At 43.6% G+C, this 19,966-nt stretch overlaps 1 protein-coding gene and 1 pseudogene across 11 annotated transcripts in view; one reads left to right on the top strand and one right to left on the bottom strand.

Annotated features, from left to right (window-relative positions):
- USPL1 (ubiquitin specific peptidase like 1) overlaps positions 1 to 5,496 on the bottom strand; it is a 16,457-nt gene extending 10,961 nt beyond the window's left edge. The window contains exon 1 of the mRNA XM_079974629.1: positions 5,357 to 5,496. The gene's annotated coding sequence lies outside the window, so the exon portion shown is untranslated. The remainder of the gene's footprint in view (positions 1 to 5,356) is intronic.
- Positions 155 to 19,966, top strand: LOC307215422 (ras-related protein Rab-9B pseudogene; annotated as a pseudogene). Of its 10 annotated transcripts, none has more exons than XR_013844000.1 (6): positions 166 to 3,038; positions 3,073 to 5,225; positions 8,557 to 8,670; positions 16,690 to 16,762; positions 17,440 to 18,119; positions 18,153 to 19,966. The product of XR_013844000.1 is annotated as a ras-related protein Rab-9B pseudogene (transcript). The 10 variants fall into 10 exon arrangements; XR_013844003.1 differs by lacking the exons at positions 166 to 3,038; positions 3,073 to 5,225 and adding exons at positions 5,521 to 5,714; positions 7,290 to 8,068; XR_013844001.1 differs by having other exon boundaries at positions 166 to 5,214.

The raw sequence follows: 19,966 nt of genomic DNA, 5'->3' as shown, positions 1-19,966 counted from the left end.
CCAGCCCATAGGGCGCACCTAGTTTTTTGGAGGGGAAATAAAGGGAAAAAAATTTATCCCCCCCCCCCAGTGCAGGGCTGGGGCGGGGGAAGCTCGGGCTTCCCCCGACCCCAGTCCCCAGATCAGGCTGCTATCCGCAAGCCTAGGGAGTCCGGCGGGAAGTCACGCCGGTCTCCCCAGGTTTGTGGATATCTGCCCGCGCTGAGCGCGCCCCAAGCTTCGGGATGCAGACAGCTCTCCACAAGCCCAAAGCCTGCAGGCAGCTCTCCGCAGGCCGTGGGAGAGCTGCGCAACTTCGCGCCAGGCTCCCACGGCTTGCGGAGAGCTTCCTGAAGCCTGCATTCGCCCCATAGGACGCACACACATTTCCCCTTCATTTTTGGAGGGGGAAAAGTGCGTACTATAGGACGAAAAATACGGTACTCTTCGGCTTTTAAAACCAATGCCAAAAGCATTGAAATAACATACTCTTCAGCTTTTAAAACCAATGTCAAAAACAGTCACAAATGGTGAGCAAAATCCCTACCATGAAATTTGTCTTTCCTGTGACAGGTATGTTCTGAGTTGATGTTTTCAGAGAGCCTTCATGGCAATGCCAAAGTTTCTTTCCTCGCCAGTTCAGATTCCATCAGTGAAGTTCAAAATTCTTGCCCAAGTATCAATTTATGTTTGACTTACAGTGAACCCCACTTCCATTCTGTTGCCCACTTACTTAGTTTGGAGCCTTCTGGAGCGGTTCACAGTCCATGGGTTTTACCACCACCCTGAATAATCTGGTGCCATCTACAAACTTGACCAGCTCATCGCTCTCCTCCTAACAATGTAGGAACGTGTTAAATAGCATTGATCCCAATGAAGATTCTTGGGATATCTCACTTCTTACTTCCCTCTATTATCAGAACTACTTTCTTGTTCTTTAACCAGTTTCTAATCCATAAGAGGATCTATCCACATATCCCTTGACTGCTAAGTTCTAAATAAATGCTTTTGGCTATGGACTTTGTTAAAAGCTTTTTAGAAGCCAACACTTACAATATCTATCAGCTTGCGGTGTCAGTAAGCATGTAGATGAAGGCAAAGAGCAGTAAAATGTTGGCGAAGCAGGACTTCAAAAGGATTGCTTATATCTTTAATAATGGTTTCCATCAATTCATCTGGACAGAAGCTAGGCTAGCTGGTCTGCAATTTTCTGACTTCCCCTAGATCTCCTTCCAAATGCTTAGAAGACCCAATAGCAGCCTGACCGTAAATTTGGGTGCCTAGAGGAGATAACCCCCCTATTACCCTTCACCCCTCCTAAAAAGAGTACAAGCCTGTTAGTCATTGTTAGAAGAGCCTTGCTTGGATTCATCTCCAGTCAGCTTGTCCACATAAGACCACTGACAGAAACAGAGTAAGCACTGAAACAGCAACACTTTTTCCTATCTTTATGTATACTCAAGCTACTTTTAAAAATCTCATTATTAAAATCAGTGTTCTAAAACAGGCATAGAACATAGTCCATAACTATAACCTCACACTAGCTTTCAAACCAATTGTGAATCACTGTCCTAAAAATGGTGCAGTCAGTGGTAATACTTTCACTGAACTATTGGTGTGAAATAGCTGAAGTAATAGACAACAGCACAAACTATTTTGTAACAGTTTAATAACAAATACATGCTTTTACTTCAGGACTACCTATGGAAATGACTGGTCAGACACTGTTTCAATTAATCAGTGCCCTACAACCTTGATTTCTGGCTGATCTCCAGATTTAGCAGCCATACTGATACTTTGGCCTTTAACTATCTGTGCCTTTTAGAAGTGAGTGCGATTTGAAAAATGTATTCCTTTTTCCCCTTGATTTTAATGTACCTATGTGCGGTTTATTGTATGTTTGGTTGTAAGTTGCTTTGGGTTGCCCTGGGCAATATAAAGTGACTAACTCATTTAATACATAATAATAATAAATATATTCTATCTTTGTAGCAAGAGTCCATGTTTATATTCAGGATCAGTAACATTAAATGGCAATTAAGAAACTTTATTGCTTTTAATATTGTAATTCATTTATTTAACTGATATTGAATTCTTTCCTCCAAGACACTTAAAGCAGCACAAACTAAACTAGTAGACTAAACTAGGTGAGACACAAACAAATAAGGCACACCCATGTCAATACCTGACAGAAATGTTGATTTGCAAAAAAGAACACTTGCAGCACCTTAAAGACTAACAAACACACTACATAATAAACTTTAGTGGGCAAAGAGAGCCCATTTCTTTTTTGAAGATGCAGTTAATACCTTTGATCAGACAAGATTACCATATTAGTAATTCAAGTAGTTATGGACTCAACTTTTGATTGATTCATCCACATGGTTTCAATCACTATTTGCATGAGTGATTGTGAAATGATGTGTAATGCACTGGCAGCAATATAGGTATCCTGCCCACTGGAAAATGTATTCATTTGCATAATATACAAATATTAACACAGTTTTTGTTCTTTCACATCACCTCTTCTAGCTTTATGAAGCCAGGTTTTAAGAAATCACCTGCAATTTTCTTTTTAGTTTATATAAAACCAGGAGGTTGCTAGAAATCTCATGGTCAAATGATACTAATCTTGCAACCAGACCCCCACTCCAGAAACTCAGTAAGAATAGATCAACAACTTTGGGGTAAAATCCTAACAAAAAAAAAAGCTCTCATGCATGTTCACTTCACCAAATCCGGCCCACTTTGAAAAAAGTTTGGGCACCCCTGCTATAAGCAATGCTGCCCTGCCTAGTTTGCAGCAGAATACTGAAATAAAGTGAACTGTTCCTTATGCTTTCTTAACATTATGGAGAATTGGGAATCTGAGGTTTCTTTATAATGTAGGAATCTGAACACAGACAGATATTCACAGATTTTGGAGAAAGCAATTGAAATAGTTACAGGTACAAATGAACTACCATCAATAGCACAAAGATAGGTGCTCTTACTTCATGTCTGTGGTCAACTGACTTAAGATAAAAAACATGTTAGGCAAAAGACTGCAGACAAATTGTGTAAGAAAGTGCACTGTGGATTGCTGCAAATTAGTAAGAAAGTAATGAAAAAGTAGTAATGAGTATTGCAAACTGAAGAAGTAAACCAAACCTTTCAGCATTTCCATACATCTATATTTGTCATAAGCAAAGCAAATCATGTCACTATCACTGCTGGGCTTGGCTTGCTAAAGACACTTGAACTGTTCTGGCCACAAGGATTTTACATGCATTCAGTTAAGAAGGTGCCAAACAATGCAATCAACTATGGTTGAACAAACAGATATATCTTAAGACCAAAGTGGTCAATGCCAAATTGGAATTAAAAAACCATGACCTTGCAATTATGTTTCAGTAGAAGACCAGTATTGCTTTGGCCTATGTTGATTAATATCAACAGAAATAAGCAGTAGAAATACCAATTAGTATAGTATTAATAATATTGAATATTGATACAAGCACTCTGCTGTGGCATGTTCATTGGCTTAAGAACTGAGCTACAATGTATGTACCTTAATACTATAATGATGTTGTTTTTAAACAGTCTGCATAGAATTCTAACCCACTAGGTACCATGGGTGGACTTGGTCCAGAAAGGCAGCTTTTAAACATTTAAAAAGGAAAAAGGCAACTTTGCATATATCCAAAACTGAAACTGGTTAAAGTTACAGGAATGCAGAATAAGAGATATGCTTTTCCATACATAAAAGAATTGTTCTAAAGTTTCAAATTTGGAGGATATATTTTAATTAAGGTTAGTAAGACTGAGAAGGCTAGGTTTTTAACTATATATAATGTTGTTGTACAAAAGTACAAATTAATGCTTTGTATATACAACTGTTAACGTTGGAAACAACAGAATATAAAATATAGCAATAATTTTTAAAGGCACCAACAGCTATGAAATGCACTAAATGCTATAGTATTTATTTTAGGTCTTTACAGTTCCAAATGAATGCTGGTAACTAACACTTGAAAAGTTCATGCTGTCCAGAAATACAGAGCAGCAGTCATAATATCTGTCGGTACAACAAATAATAGCCCAATCGCTATGAACTGGAACCTAATGGAAGTCAAAGTCAGCACGTTAAAAATAAAGGCTACTTACTAACCCTATGCACCATTTCAACTGCTGGCTGTGGGATGGGACTCTATGTGTGTACAAGCATGCATTAGACTGAGCGGGAATCCTGAACCAATCAGGAACACGTTTCACCTGGCCAAATGTGGGACTGATGCACATGTAGTCAGCAGAAGGCAGGACTAGCTCGTGATTCCCTTGCACATGTTTTCAGCATAGAAGACAGTTTGTGTGAGTGCTCCCAGTACCACATGCCTGGATTCCTTGGTAAATTGCCTTGCTTTCACAATCTAGTTCAGTATTCCCAGTCAACAACTGAACAGAATGCCAGTATCACCTTTGTATGACGACTTGCACAGATAATATGGCAAAAGGCACCTGATCTTCATTCTTTAACAACCCTTGCTGCAAGTACAATTGGATGGTAAAGCACATTAATAAGATAGCTAATTTTTGTTAAATGATACCATTATAACAGAGAATGTTTAGGTTGCTTTTCCACTGTAGTGCTTAAGAGTTTGAAAAGAAAACCTAAAATAACTCATGGAAATTGTTATATCTAGCTCCTGAGATGGCACACGCACCCCTTAAAGAGTTGCATGAAAAGAATGATTTCACCACTTGTAGGGGGTGATGTGTGTGTTTGTGTTTAAACAACCTTACTAGCGTGCCAGGAGGAAAAGCAGATCCTGGTAAAATTCCGCCTTCTGTGCATAATGTCTGAGGCTTCTGGAACCCAACAGGGCTAAATCCCAGCATGTGGTTCCAAGATCCCTCTCAAGATCTTAGGCTGCCATCATCAACTTTAGACCCGGGGTCACTCGTCGTTTCGTGGGAACATACCCTCAAGGACCGGGATTTACTTCCACGTTCAAGTGCGTCTAAGCACCCAACATGGAGGGAGCTGCGCATACGGGAAAAAGCGAACCGCCGTCACGTGCGAAGCCACACCCCACACAAAACAAGGCAGCTGGAGAAGGTTCCCCACGTGCGGGCAAGCAAGCAAGCCAGACGCGAAAGGGACCCTCTCAGGCTGGCGCTCCCCGCCGCGCGGATGGCTCAGGGGGGACGAGTCGAGCGCACCGTCGTCACGTGAGAAGCGGCCTAGACACCCGTGTAAGCGAAAGGTAACGCAAGCGAACAGCAACGCCGGGATGCTCGCAACCGGGTTGCCACGAGGAATAGGAGGTAGAGGAGCAAGGGCCGGCGGCTCCCCTTCCCCGCCCGAGCAGGGGAGCCCCGTGAAGCCGTTACTCACCGCAGGGCCCCCAGCGGGAAAGGAAGGCGGGACAGGCGCCAGGGGGAGAGCCGCGGCAGCCGGCTCCTCAGGCGACGCCGCTCGTGCGTTCTTCAGGCCGGCTGAGGCCTTGTAGTGCAGCTTCCGGCGCCGTCCTCTCGAAGCGGCTTCGCGTCGCTCCTCCTTTTCCCTCGCCGCACAACCGCACTGAGGCGGGGCCTGCCGGGCCCGTGTGGGGAAAATGGCAGCCGAGGGGGCGGTGTCGGGAGCCTCCTTCTCTTCCCTCTCGGCTCGCGCGTGGAAGAGGGCCTCTTTTGCTTAGAGAAGGAGCCTGTCAGGAGCCTAGTTGTGTGTCTGGTTGTGGGGAATGAATGAATGAGTTTATTACGGTCATAGACCAGAGAAACATGGAACAACAATAGTTTACAAAGGGAGCAATGGTGTCAATCTAAAAAAAAAAAAAAAAAAAAAAAAAATTGTAAAATTATACATAAAAAGCAACACACATGCACACACACACACACACACACACACACACACACATTTATGCACTGCAATATATGTATAGGCTTAAAAGATAAGGGGGCTTATCCAGGGGTCAAGTCTTTTACTTTTTTACAGCTAATGCCCTCCGCTTGATCGCAGCCGCAGAAAATTTGGCCACTTTCAGTGTTACTTCTGGGTTTTTATCTCCTAGTAGGATTTTCAGCCGCTGAAGTTCAGATCGACCTGGAAATTTCTGAACGATGGGGGAGATAAACAGTGACCTAATATCCCCGTAAAGGTCGCAGTGTAGCAACACATGTGAAGCCGTTTCCACCTCTTTCAGACCACATGGGCAAACTCGTTCAGCATAGGGTTTGCCCTCGTATCTGCCCTTTAGTAAGGCAGATGGCAGTACATCAAATCTGGTAAGGGTAAACGCCCGCCTGTATTTTGCGATTTGTAGATCCAGCAAATATGGTGTTAGATTAAACCCTTTTCCATAATCTTGGATAGCTGGATATTTATCTATCTTGCTCATATGATCCTGAAGCTCTGCATCTCCTATTCGCTGGCTCACCATCCTTTTAGCCTTTTCAAAACCTGAGGCTATAAGTTCTTGTGAGGAAAGCCCCAGGCCCTTCAATTTTTCATAAAGCGACACTCTCCATTTAGACTGAAACGGGTCTAATAGAGTCAATGGAGCCACTCCCACTGGAAAAAATATAAGTTTTAGCCAGAGGTGAATCTTCAAGATCCATATCCTGGCATTAATAGAGAGTTGACCTACCTCCAGCCTAATGGCTGCGTTGGAAACGCAGGTAGGTAACCCTAGTAGGGAGCGGTAAAATTTAGTTTGTACAGATTCCAGGGACTTAAGTTTTTGACAATTAAATATCTGGGTGCCATACATCAGTTGTGGAAGTATTTTTGCGACAAAGACCTGGGAGGCAGCAGGAACATATTGACCTCCTTTTCTGTAGAAGAATCTTATGATAGCTCTAGAAGATCTTTGCGCATTTACAATGGAATTCTTAATCTGATGGCACCAAGATCCCTTCTCATCAAAGATTATTCCAAGGTATCTAAAAGATGTTACTTGCTCAATAGGTTGGTTATTAATTTTCCATTTATGTCGGAGTTTTCTCTTGGAGAACACCATAATTTTTGATTTAGTGTAATTTATTATTAGGTCTTCAGCTTCGCAATACTCTGTAAGAGCTTGTAAAAGTTTTCTTAGGCCCACACAAGAGAAGGAAATAAGTGCCGCATCATCTGCGTACAAAAGGACTGGAATTGGTATATTATTTAGGTTTGGGGGGTGAGTACTTGCTTCCTCCATCTTTCCGACTAAAGAGTTTATATAGAAATTAAATAGAATAGGGGCAAGAACACAGCCTTGCTTGACACCATGGAAACTTTGGATTTCCTTTGATAGGTTCCCATAACGCTGAGGGGAAGCGCTGAGGAGATGAAATGAGGAAAGTCGACCTTTCCCTATTTCTTCTCATGGCGGGAACGGTTCCCGCCCTTGCCGTGACAGCAGCTTGCCAGGGAGACATGCGGAGAAGAAGCGGGACAAAGTTCCGCTTAACTGAGGCAGCCGCGCCCAGGATTCAGCCGTTTAAGAGGGAAGGCGAGCGAGGAGGCAGCACGGTGGGGAAAGGGGACGAAGGCGTGGAGAAAGGGGAGAGAGAAACGTTTGCTTCCCTCGTGGCACCGCGGGCAGCCGGTGAAGCTGAGCGTTGGGAGATTCATGACGGATAAAAGGAAGTACTTATTCGTGCAAAAGCTCAGGGTTAAACTATGGAACTCTCTCCCACAGGAGACAGCGATGGCCAACAACCGAGATGGCAAGATGAGACAGATTTATGGAGGAGAGAGAGCTATGGATGGCTATTAGCTCTGCCTCCATGGCAGTGCTTCTGAATAACAGTTGCTGGAAATCGCAGGAGGGGAGAGGGCTCCTGTGCTTGAATCCTGCTTGCTGGTTTCCCACAAGCGTCTGGTTCTGCCACAGTGAGAACAGTAAGCTGGACTAGATGGACCATCTGCCTGAACCAGCAGACTGTTCTTATGTTCTTAGAGGTCTCAATAGGGCGAGTATAGAGTGGAGGTGATTCAGCCCCCAAACCATATTATGTTTGCTGGTTATTATCTCTAACTTGTACTTTATAGAAGGATAGTCAATCTGGTCTGTAGCAGCAAGCACAACAAGAACTCCCGTGGCACCTCGAAGATGGAGATTAAGTTAGTCCACAAAAACTTCCCCTGTAATAATAAATTTTGGCTGCATTCACATAGTAGTTTGTTCCATTTTCACTAGTTTTCTGTAGCTGTTAATTTCCACATTATATCTGAGCTTTCACACCATGTGAAAGATGGTTCCAGGACTTAGTAGAAAATTGTGCAGGTTTAGCACTTATTTCCATATTATTTGCAAATGGATTTTTTTCCTGGAAGCAAATAATGTGGAAATGAGCACGAATCTTGTCCTATATTCCACTATAGTTCCAGAAGTGACTTTTATGTCATGTGAAAGCTCACATGTAATGTGGAACTTAAAAGGGAAAAGACATGAAAATAGAATAAACTGCTATGTGAATGCAGCCTCAGTCTTTAAGGTGTTACAAGACTTCTTGTTTTTATATCATATTTATGTGCACATTTATGCAATTCCATATAAATGCTAGCTAACTTGAGACACATGGTTTAACTGTGAATTCCTTTGTTTCCAGATTAACCACAGACCTAAGCAGATGCAAACCACTTAAAGTCTCACCCAGGAAATAATTCTCATTAGAAGGTTGGAGGTTAAGTCATTTATAAGAGTTCTTCCACAAAGAGAGATTGTAAATTTTGTGGTGTAAAATGTTACAAAGATTCTGGTATCCTGCTTTAAAAATACTAGACAAATCTCTTTCCCAGTGATATGGGGCAGGACATTTTTCCATTTCATAAGCTCATTAGTAGTAATGAATGGGTGCAAATTGGCCTGGGGTTTTATTTTAAGGATGTACATAGCTGTAACATTTCAGTGATAAATGTTTATCTTGATAGATATGCCAATGGAGTTACACCTTGTTGTGACTTTGTTTCTATGTCATGGTTTGCAAATGTTACTGCCTTTCCTGATTCTCCACAAGACTGTCTTCATGTGGCCCATACCTAAAACCAGTCAAGCTGTTGATGAAGAATCTGTATATGTGCATGAACACATTTACTGTATATGAAGATCTGACCCTTACTTTTACACGACTTCAACATTGTACCTTAAGGTGGCTCCTTTTTCTTGAGTGCATTCTAGTTTGAATACAACCAGCTTCCCCTGGTGTGGAGATGAAAGCAGTTCTTATAGTGCAGTTGTGGGCACTTAGTGCCTATCAGGGAAAAGGGGACCATTCTAGCATGATGTTTGCCCACTCATAATGTGTAAATGGATTCCTGTTATATGTTACTGCTTGGCAGTTGTTGATTTTTAGATTCCAGGTCCCCACTTTTCCATATCAACACTTCCAACTACTCTGAAATATCTGTATAGACAGATTTTTCTTGAGGAAGGGATATGATGCATTTGAGGGACTCTTTTGAGGATACCTGCCAGCGATGATGGGTGTATGCACATCTTTGTAACAGAGAGTCAGTATGGTTGAGCGGTTAGAGTGGTGGACTAGGAGACCAGGGTTCAAATCCCCACTTGGCCATGAAACTCACCAGGTGACTTTGGGCCACTCATTGACCCAGTCTCAGGCTACCGTACCTCACAGATTTCTTGTGGGGATTACATGGGGAGCAGGAGAACCATATCCACCACCTTAGGCTCCTTAGAGAAAAAGGTGGGAAATAAATAAATGCCAAGGGGGTGGAGGGCATACCAGTGTAAAAAAATATACATTGCCCATTGCCTGGATTCTATACCACGATCTCTGCTGATCTGTCAGCAGGAAATCTAAATGAATCTAAACCAACCAGAACCATACTTCTGCACAAGAGGGTGTTATAAGCAGACATGGGGTAACCCTGCAGTTTGCAGAAGTACAGAAAAAATGTGGGGATAATATTCCAGTAATAGCTTAGTGAAGGCTGAGCATGGCTAGTACCCATGAAATGCTGACTGATTGTTTTTTTTTTGGGGGGGGGGGGTGGAGTGAAATGCCTGGATAAGAAGGATGAAGGAATCCACAAATAGCCCTGCTGGGTGAGGCCAATGGCCTACCTGCTCCAGCATCCTTTTCTCAGAGTGGCCAACCAGAAGCCTGCGAGCAGCACCAGAACACAACAGTGCAAGGAAGAAATGCACAATATGGAAGGAGTAGAAGGAACCCACACAATGTCTAGATAGGTCATTTCATGTTTCACACTGAGAAGCTATTTATAAATATTGCCAGGGATGGAAGTAAGAGCTGCCCAAAAAAATCCACTGAGAACTGTGTGTGCTCAGTGGGCACAGACTGCTGGCTAAACTTTTGGGGCGGAGGGAATGAAAAACCAGAGGGGGGGAAATGGAATGGAGTGGCTGGAATCCTGAACAGAAGTATTACACTTCAGCGCTATATTATCTGCTTGTATATACTAATAGTTGTCAAAACCTAGACCCCCAAATCCCAGAAATCAGCTCTTATTGGCACAAATGGTTTCTAAAGCCAACCCTGCCATGTAGTACTCTGCCACCACTCCTTAAGCCCAACCAACCTGGGCCAGGAGACTCCCATAGCTTACCAGACACCAGTGTGGTGTAGTGGTTAAGAGCGATAGACTCGTAATCTGGGGAACCGGGTTTGCGTCTCCGCTCCTCCACATGCAGCTGCTGGGTGACCTTGGGCCAGTCACACTTTTTTGAAGTCTCTCAGCCCCACTCACCTTGTTGTTGTTGTTTAGTCATGTCCGACTCTTCGTGACCCCATGGACCAGAGCATGCCAGGCACTCCTGTCTTCCACTGCCTCCTGCAGTTTGGTCAGACTCATGTTTGTAGCTTCGAGAACACTGTCCAACCATCTCGTCCTCTGTCGTCCCCTTCTTCTTGTGCCCTCAATCTTTCCCAACATCAGGGTCTTTTCCAGGGAGTCTTCTCTTCTCATAAGGTGGCCAAAGTATTGGAGCTTCAGCTTCACGATCTGTCTTTCCAGTGAGCACTCAGGGCTGATTTCCTTAAGAATGGATACATTTGATCGTCTTGCAGTCCATGGGACTCTCAAGAGTCTCTTCCAGACCATAATTCAAAAGCATCAATTCTTCGGCAATCAGCCTTCTTTATGGTCCAGCTCTCACTTCCATACATTACTACTGGGAAAACCATGGCTTTAACTATACAGACCTTTGTTGGCAAGGTGATGTCTCTGCTTTTTAAGACGCTGTCTAGGTTTGCCATTGCCTTTCTCCCAAGGAGCAGACGTCTTTTAATTTCGTGACTGCTGTCACCATCTGCAGTGATCATGGAGCCCAAGAAAGTAAAATCTCTCACTGCCTCCATTTCTTCCCCTTCTATTTGCCAGGAGGTGATGGGCCCAGTGGCCATGATCTTCGTTTTTTTGATGTTGAGCTTCAGACCATATTTTGTGCTCTCCTCTTTCACCCCCATTAAAAGGTATTTTAATTCCTCCTCACCTTCTGCCATCAAGGTTGTGTCATCTGCATATCTGAGGTTGTTGATATTTCTTCCAGCAATCTTAATTCCGGCTAGGGATTCATCCAGCCCAGCCTTTCGCATGATGAATTCTGCATATAAGTCAAATAAGCAGGGAGACAATATACAGCCTTGTCGTACTCCTTTCCCAATTTTGAACCAATCAGTTGTTCCATATCCAGTTCTAACTGTAGCTTCTTGTCCCACATAGAGATTTCTCAGGAGACAAATGAGGTGATCAGGCACTCCCATATCTTTAAGAACTTGCCATAGTTTTCTGTGGTCGACACAGTCAAAGGCTTTTGCATAGTCACTTTACAGAGTGTTTGTTGTGGGGGAGGAAGGGAAAGAAGAATCTTAGCCGCTTTGAGACTCCTTCGGGTAGTGATAAAGCGGGATATCAAATCCAAACTTTTCTTCAAAGATTCCAGAGAAGCAAAAGTTAAAAACCAGATTCTGCTTCTTAAGCCTTAGGTTACCAGCTTACTCAGTGTCATATAACCAAGAGGTTAGGGCCAGATACAGTACCAAGACTTTACCTAAACAGACAGACACCAGGTTTAAATGAAGTGGGTTTATTTTAAAGGGATAGGGTAAAAATGAAGTAAAAATAGCAGTAGTACAAAGCATTACAGCTACAATGGTTCCCCAGGACCAGTCAAAAGGCTTGGTAGCTAGAAACTTCTGGCTCTGGTCTGTGTGCATTCTCACAGACTTCTCACAGCTGAAATCACTTCCCAGTTAGCCTTTTACGGCTTTGGCCTTGAAGAACAGTGGCACAAGCTAGCATAGGTGCTCCAACTGGAAACAATTCCAGTTAATGGGGGGAAACTCTGGCAGAGACCAGCTTTTACACAGGCCAAAGTAGGAAAGTCATTTTCTTGGCAATAGTCATCTTGGTTCTGAGTGCTGGTCCTTAGATAGCCAAAACAATAAAATTTGAGTACAATGAAGAGTTACTAGCATGTTTGTGGGGAAACCCTGAGGGTTGCAGAAGCAGAAAGCAAAAAACATTAAGGAGGGGGCGTAAATGGGTGCCCCCCTCTATAAAGAGTTCAATAAGAACTGAACATGCTCAGTGGCAGCAGAACGCTATCTGATGGGGGATGGAGAACACACAGAAAACAAAACAGAGTGGTGGAATGGACTGAAATATTGAACAAAGCACTCAATAGTGCAACATTCTGTTGCAGACCCAATGTAGTTCACTAACACGTTTTGTTGAACTGGAAGTATTCCAGCCAGAAGATTTATTACCTTCTGCCTCAGTAGTCCTAGTATACAAACTGCCTAGATGGCTGTCTTGTGTGGTTAAAAAACAACAGCTAAAAAGTGAAGTACATACATGTTTTTTTTAATAAACATAATTAATTGGAGACCCTTGTTTCCTTGTAAGCATTTCTAGCATAGGAGTAGCAACAATCTTTTGATAGACAGTCATGGCTCTGTGGTAAGCATTGACAGGATGCTTTTTCCATCTTGATCACACAAAGGCCATATCAAAGAAAAAGCAGAGGACGACAGGTAATAAAGAATGCCTCTATTTAAGAAAGTAATACTGTATTCTGAAGGTGATTGTTTCATGTGTATGATCTCCAAGATCACAAGTGCGCAAACTATATCTAGAACTAGAACTAGTATATAACTATACTAGTTTATATCTATAACTATAACTAACTATAACTATAACTAGTAAACAGTGTGATTCAAGAAACTACACATTGGAATAATAAAATTGAATCAAATTACCACACATGCTTTTTTTGTAAGTGAAACTATTATTGACTAAATACAGTTTATCTGTTTTAAACATTTTTTCTTCTCTCAAAAACAAAGACCAGACAGCAAAGTTAACAACAACAACATATGCCACTTCCACACGAAAAAGCGGATGTAATTTAAAAATCCCTATAAATTTATTTACATTAAAAATAATACTCCTTCAGCTAAAATCTGTAATCCAGAGATTAAAATTGGTACTGATTCTCCAGCCATCACTGTCACCACAGCCTGTCTTCTCCTCGTTGCTATAAACCAGAATTTCACAACAGACTTGATCTTTATTGGCAAGAAGGTATTTAACATAAGTTTCCTCTGTTTCCTTATTCTGTTTCAGAACTTGAAATATAAGTTTGAATGTGCATAGCAAGTTTCATTTTAAAAAAAACTACATTACATTTCTATCTTTCTCAACCTGGCACACATGGTTCTCTCCCCATTCTCTCCTCAAAACAACCATGTAATGTAGATTAGGCAGAGTGAAGGTGAATAGCACAAGTTGAGCTTCGTAGCTGAGTGATTTGAACCCAGGTCTCCCAGGCCCAAGTCTAACCACAACACTAAAGAAAGATGTTGCATTACAAACAAATATTGCTGAACAATTAAATCAAGGCTTGACATTTCTTACCCAACATACTATAAACATAGTATAATCAGCTTTAATATTGATTTGCACAGCAAATTTTTAGTTTCTTATCTATATATGTGAGGAACAATTTTGCCAATAGTTGTTCATTATGCCATTTGGAGTTGTGCATGTCATATTGAAGAGCTGCAAAATTCAAGGCATTTGTACATAACAGTTTTTACCAGGAAATAGACAGCAAAACAACCTTTGGTGAAGTTCAGTTACATATTATTTCTAGTGTCAAACTTTCATTATTCTGGGGGCTATAAATTTGGCAGTGAGCAAATTAAGCATTTGCTCCCTCCTAAATGGTCCAACCAGGCTGTATGCTCATTGGCTTTCAGATTTATGGAATTTTTAAAGTGTCAGTTGGGGATGTGGAAATGGTAAGAGAAAACTGGTTTGCTTGAGTTCCTAACATGTCCCTAAGCAGCTGAATGACAGGCTTGCTGAATGGAGGCTTTGACAATTCTTAGATTAATCCCTACTGCCAAGCCAGTCTTTTGTGGTTTGGGGTATTTTTCAAAGAGACAGACAGATGCCAACAACAACTAGTGAACCTGAACGGCACTTGACTTCTTAGTATGTACCAATACAGTTTCCAGGGTGGTTTATGATATTGTTACATGGCTGTGCATTTTATCAATGACCAATAATTTATAACAAGGTATTGGTGAAAGTGCAGAACCTGACAAATGTTCCAGGTGTGTATTTTCAGTGGCTTGCTATTTTCCGGTAGGTAACTCGTGGAAGTAATGATGAGAAACTGTTGTCATCTGTTGAGAACCTTCCTAGTAATGTTCTACTGCATTCAGCGGTTCACCTCTCTTTTTCTTAGTTGTCTGTATCAGGAACAGAATCTCAAAAACCTTGTGTCAATCCAGACAATACTGGAATAGAAGTTTGTGGTAATACCCATTTATTGAGTTCACCAATAACATAGGATTCAGGCTCCTTAGTTATGTAGGTTTGCAGTTTGGGGTGCTTCTGCATCCATTATTGTACACAGACTTTCCGGAAGTGGTGTAGGTTACGAGCTGATAAGACTGAATCTATAGTAAGGATCAAAGGCAGAACAATAATTACTCATGCCTTTTTAACCTCTCTAGACTTCATGATTGATTACTTACCCCTGAAGGCTGTACAAAGGTTGCAGTCACACATTCCCCCCCCCCCAGTAATTGCTTGAGAATAGTTCTACAGGCAAGTATCTTTCTCTAGTCCAGTCCACATTAAAGTCCCTGCAGAGTAACTTCCAGAAGGAAAGAATCCAAAAGCTGCAGGTAGTGTGGTCATACCTTGACCAGCCATACCTTGGTTAGGGCAAGTCAAAATGTCACAAAGCCAATATTTCAAGTTCTTCATAACTTTTCATCAGGTTAGCTGTTGAGCAAACTGGATAGGGGAGGGGTGTTTGAAGACGCTGGACATGTATAACAAGCTTAAGAGACAAACTTTTCCTGCACTTCAACTTTGTGATATTTTGTGTTGTTCTAATAAAGTATTACAGCGCTGTGACTTTTGGGTGGTTTTGTACAGTTTTTGTTTGCTTCACGGGATTTTGAAACTATGAAAATGATCTGACAAAGGGAATTAACATTTTTGAGCAGCGGGGTGAGGAGGGGATGATAGACCATTGAACCTTCTGTGGGGTCTATACAGTGGAGTGCACCTCCAGGGGTAAAGTCAAACCACTGTGTTAGCAGTGTGTGTTGCATTTATATCCCACCTTTTTCTCCAAGGAGTCCCCCCCCCTCAGCTAATCCCTACAACAACCCTGTGAGGTAGGTGAAGAGGTTTGACTCCAAGGTCACCCAGTGAGCTTCAAGACTTGAGTGGGGATTTGAACCCAGACCTCCTCAGGTCCCAGTCTGATACTCTAACCACTACACCACACTGGCTTCCTAGAGTTCTTTTGTTATTGGGCAGCTTTATAAATTAAGTTGCTAAATAAATATGGGGAAAGCAGAATGCCCTTAGAGAAGGATCTGAAATATTTGCCTAGGAGCTTGAATTTGTTTTATTCTGGATGGTTAGGTTAGATTGGATGTTTTAATGTGTTGTCGACCACTTTGAGATGTTTTCTTTAAAAAATGTAAAGCGGTATAGAAATGAAATGAATAATAATAATAATAAATTGTATGGGGGAAAAATGGCACCTAGACATTCTGTTAGGCGACTGTAACCTAACGGTCTAGTCCAGGGGTCAGCAAGGTTTATCTTGCCTGGGCCGGATCGGTCCCGCGGAGATCCCTCCATGGGCCGGATTGTATGTGCGCCTGCAATTTTCGGCGTCTGCACGTGCAGACACGATTTTCAGCGCCGCGGAAGCTGCGTTGGTTTAGTGCAGCACGCAAGCGGGCAGCTCGGATCGGGGGTGGCTCGTGGGCTGGTCAAACGACCTGCGTGGGTCGCTTCCGGCCCATGGGCCTTAGGTTGCGGATCCCTGGTCTAGCCCAACCCCCTGCAATGATTCCTGCATTCCAGGGGTTTGGACTAGACGACCCTTCAACTCTGTGATTCTATGAACCTTGGTTTAAGGTGCCATTTGGCAGTTAGCTTATATATCTGAGTTTCTAACACTGCCTGGAATCGGAGAAAAAGACGGGGTATAAATAAATATAATAATAATTACGCTGGAAGCTGTCATCCCCCAAGGCAACTCTTGTCTGCACTGACTGGCAGCCATCTAGGGTTTCAGGCAGGGAATCTTTTCTAGCCATACCTGGAGATGAGGTGACTGAGCCAGAGGCGATGTAGAGACAATGTGGAGAGCGATAGGAACACCGTGTGTGTGTGTGTGATGTGCAACAAGCTGAGTGATCTGCCTTGCCTTTCAGGGATGCTGGTGATTCGTGTGTGTGGCATCGGCCAGGCTCCCCCAGAGGCAGGACTCCTCTCTCCACAGAACAGGTGGGCAGTTAACCAGCTCTCTGCCCTTGCTGCTGTGTTCCCGGTAGAGCATGAGACTCTAAATCTTAGGGCTGTGGGTTCGAGCCCCATGTTGGGCAAAAGATTCCTGGAGTGCAAGAGGTTGGGCTAGGTGACCCTTGTGGCCCCTTTCAGCTCTACCGTTCTATGATTTTATGACATGGGGACAACTGGCTTACTTGGACACTGCCAATGTCCACCTAGCATAGCTTCCCTTTCCCAGTTTCCAAAGCTGAAACAGCAAACCACAAGCCTACACTGAAGGAGTGTGCTTCAGAGAAACCCACGCTGTTTGCCACGCTTTAGCTACCCTGAGCATAGGAGCCAATTCCTAGGGGCCCAGGTCATAGAAACATAAGAGTTGGAAGGGACACTAAGGGTCCTCTAGTCTAACCCCCTGCACTGCAGGAATCTCAACTAAAGCATCCATGATGGATAGCCATCCAGCCAGATGTAAAGCAGATCAACAACTGTTTGACTCTAAGAAGACATCTGAAGGCAGGTATAGGGAAGTTTTTAATGTTTGATATTTTACTATGTTTTATATATTCTGTAAGCCAACCAGAGTGGCTGGGGCAACCCAGTCGGATGGGCGGGGTACAAATAATAAAATTATTACTATCCCAACACCACTAATGGATTCTGCCTTTTTCCTCTAGACGTTGCTGCTGCCGTCATGAGTGGGAAGTCGCTGCTGCTGAAGGTCATCCTCCTGGGCGATGGGGGTGTTGGGAAGAGCTCTCTCATGAACCGCTACGTCACCAACAAGTTTGACTCGCAGGCTTTCCACACCATCGGCGTGGAGTTCCTCAACCGGGACCTGGAGGTGGACGGGCGCTTGGTGACCCTCCAGATTTGGGACACGGCTGGGCAGGAGCGCTTCAAGAGCCTGCGGACCCCCTTCTACCGGGGGGCCGACTGCTGCCTGCTGACCTTCAGCGTGGACGACCAGCGGAGCTTTGACAACCTGGGCCACTGGCAGAAGGAGTTCCTCTGCTATGCCAACGTGAAGGACCCCGAGCGCTTCCCCTTTGTGGTGCTGGGCAACAAGGTGGACAAGCTGGAGAGGCAGGTGATGCCCGAAGATGCCCGGGCCTGGTGCACGGAGCACGGCAACTACCCCTACCTGGAGACAAGCGCCAAGGACGACACCAATGTGGCCGTGGCCTTTGAGGAAGGTGTGCGGCGGGTGTTGGCCGTGGAGGAACAGCTGGAGCGCTGTGTGCTGGGCAGTTCCATCAACTTGCATGCCAGCAGCAAGGCAGGCTCTTCCTGTTGCTGAACAGCCAAGGGGGTGGGTGGGAAGGGCACGTCCTGGAACGGTAAAGGCCTGGGGGGGGTTGGGTGGGGGGCCCTCAGGCTGTAGTCAGAGTAGGGGCAGGGGGCTTAGGTAAGTGTTCAAAATCCCCATGCACCAGGCATATTTTGCGACTGGTGCCGATCCAGTTGCGACCTTCTGGAGATCTCTGGATGCCAGGTTGGCAATGAACATCTCCATCTGGGTGGTCCCTTCAGCTTGCTTAAGCGGGTCAGCAGAAGAGTTTATTTATTGCATTTATATCCCATCTTTTTCTCCAAGGAGTCCACGGTTCTCCACGGTTCAGTTAATCCCTACAAAACCCCCATGAGGTAAATGAAGAGGCTGTGACTGACTCCAAGGTCACCTGGTGAGCTTCAAGACTGGTGATTTGAACCCAGGACCCCCCCCCCCAGGTCCTAGTCCGACACTCTAAACCACTGCACCACACTGGCTTCCTAGAGTACTTCTGCTCTGGAGCAGCTTTATAAATTAAGTCAGTAAATAAATATAGGGAAAGCAGAATGTCCCTTAGAGAAGGATCTGAAATATTTTCCTGGGAGCTTGAATTTGTTTTATTCTGGATAGTTTTATTAGATGTTTTAATGCGTTGTTGAACACCTTGAGATGTTTTCTTTAAAATGTAAAGTGGTACAGAAATAATAATAATAATAATAATAATAATAGTAATAGTAATTTCATTTTTTAAAAGAAATGGTGCCTAGACATTCTGTTAGGCAACCGTAACCTAGATTTAAGGTGCCGTTTAGCTTATCTATCTGAGTTTCTAACACTGTTTGAGACCCATTGGCTACCTTTACCTGGTTTAGCTGGCCAGTTGAAGCTGTTCCTGGGATGTGGCCGCTGTCACATGCTGACAGCTTCTAGGAGCCACAGGTGAGAGCTGAGTGCAGAGTGAGGACCCACCTATAATTACCCTGTCTGTCATTTAGGAAGGCAGTGGAGGCAAGGACAACAAGAAGGGCTACTCTGCTCAGACTGTCTCCTCTGCCACCCTCCCCCCATGTGGGCAGACACTACATGCTGTATGTGAGGGAGAGGGAGGGAGGGAGATAAGTAGGGACAATTGGATTGCCCCCTCTCTTCCCTGCTCCAGTTGGATCACCCCCTCTCCTCCACAGGGCCAATAGACACCATATTCCCTGTGGGAGTGACGGGGAGAGTGGGGGAAGCAGGGATAAAATTGGCGCCTGCTCCAGCTGAACTGCCCCCTCTCTCCCATAGGGCGAAGGGACACCTGTGAGAGAGTGGTGAGGCAGGCAAAACAGCATTGGGGCCTGCTCCATTTGGACTGTCCCCACCACCTCCCACCAGTACTAAGAGATGCAATTGCAGTCAGCCTGTTGCATTTCTGTTCAGGACCCAAATTTATAAAAGAGAAAAACAGTAGTCCATTTCAATAGCCATCGTTGGTGATAATGCCAGCTTTCTAGCTACATAATCCTAATTTGATATACTAATTTAATGCCCGTAGTAGCATGCTGCTTAATTCAGACTTAATCAGAACTGTGGGTTTTGTTCATCCACCGTTCTGATTAAGTCCAAATTTAATAGATGGGAATAAAATTTGCTAATTAATTCTAGTTCGCCCAGTTGAGACTCCTACTGCCTTTTTATGGCTGAAGTAAGGTGACTTAGAGACAGAAACTGTGTCCTGGAAAGCTGAACATTCTCCCACTGGCTTCTGAATGCTGCTCTTGTTGGTTCTTATCAATGCAAGCTTATGACACAATGCACACATAGGTTAGTTTTTAAGGTGCTATAACATACCAACGTGGCTGCCTTTCTAGAATATGTCGTTTCTGAGGATTGTGATAAACAGAAATATTTTATTTTATTTATTTTTTAATATATTTTTAATAGAGAGA

Source organism: Podarcis cretensis (assembly GCF_951804945.1).
Source record: "Podarcis cretensis genome assembly, chromosome: 4".
NCBI lineage: Eukaryota > Metazoa > Chordata > Lepidosauria > Squamata > Lacertidae > Podarcis > Podarcis cretensis.
This window is presented reverse-complemented; position numbering and strand designations above follow the sequence as displayed.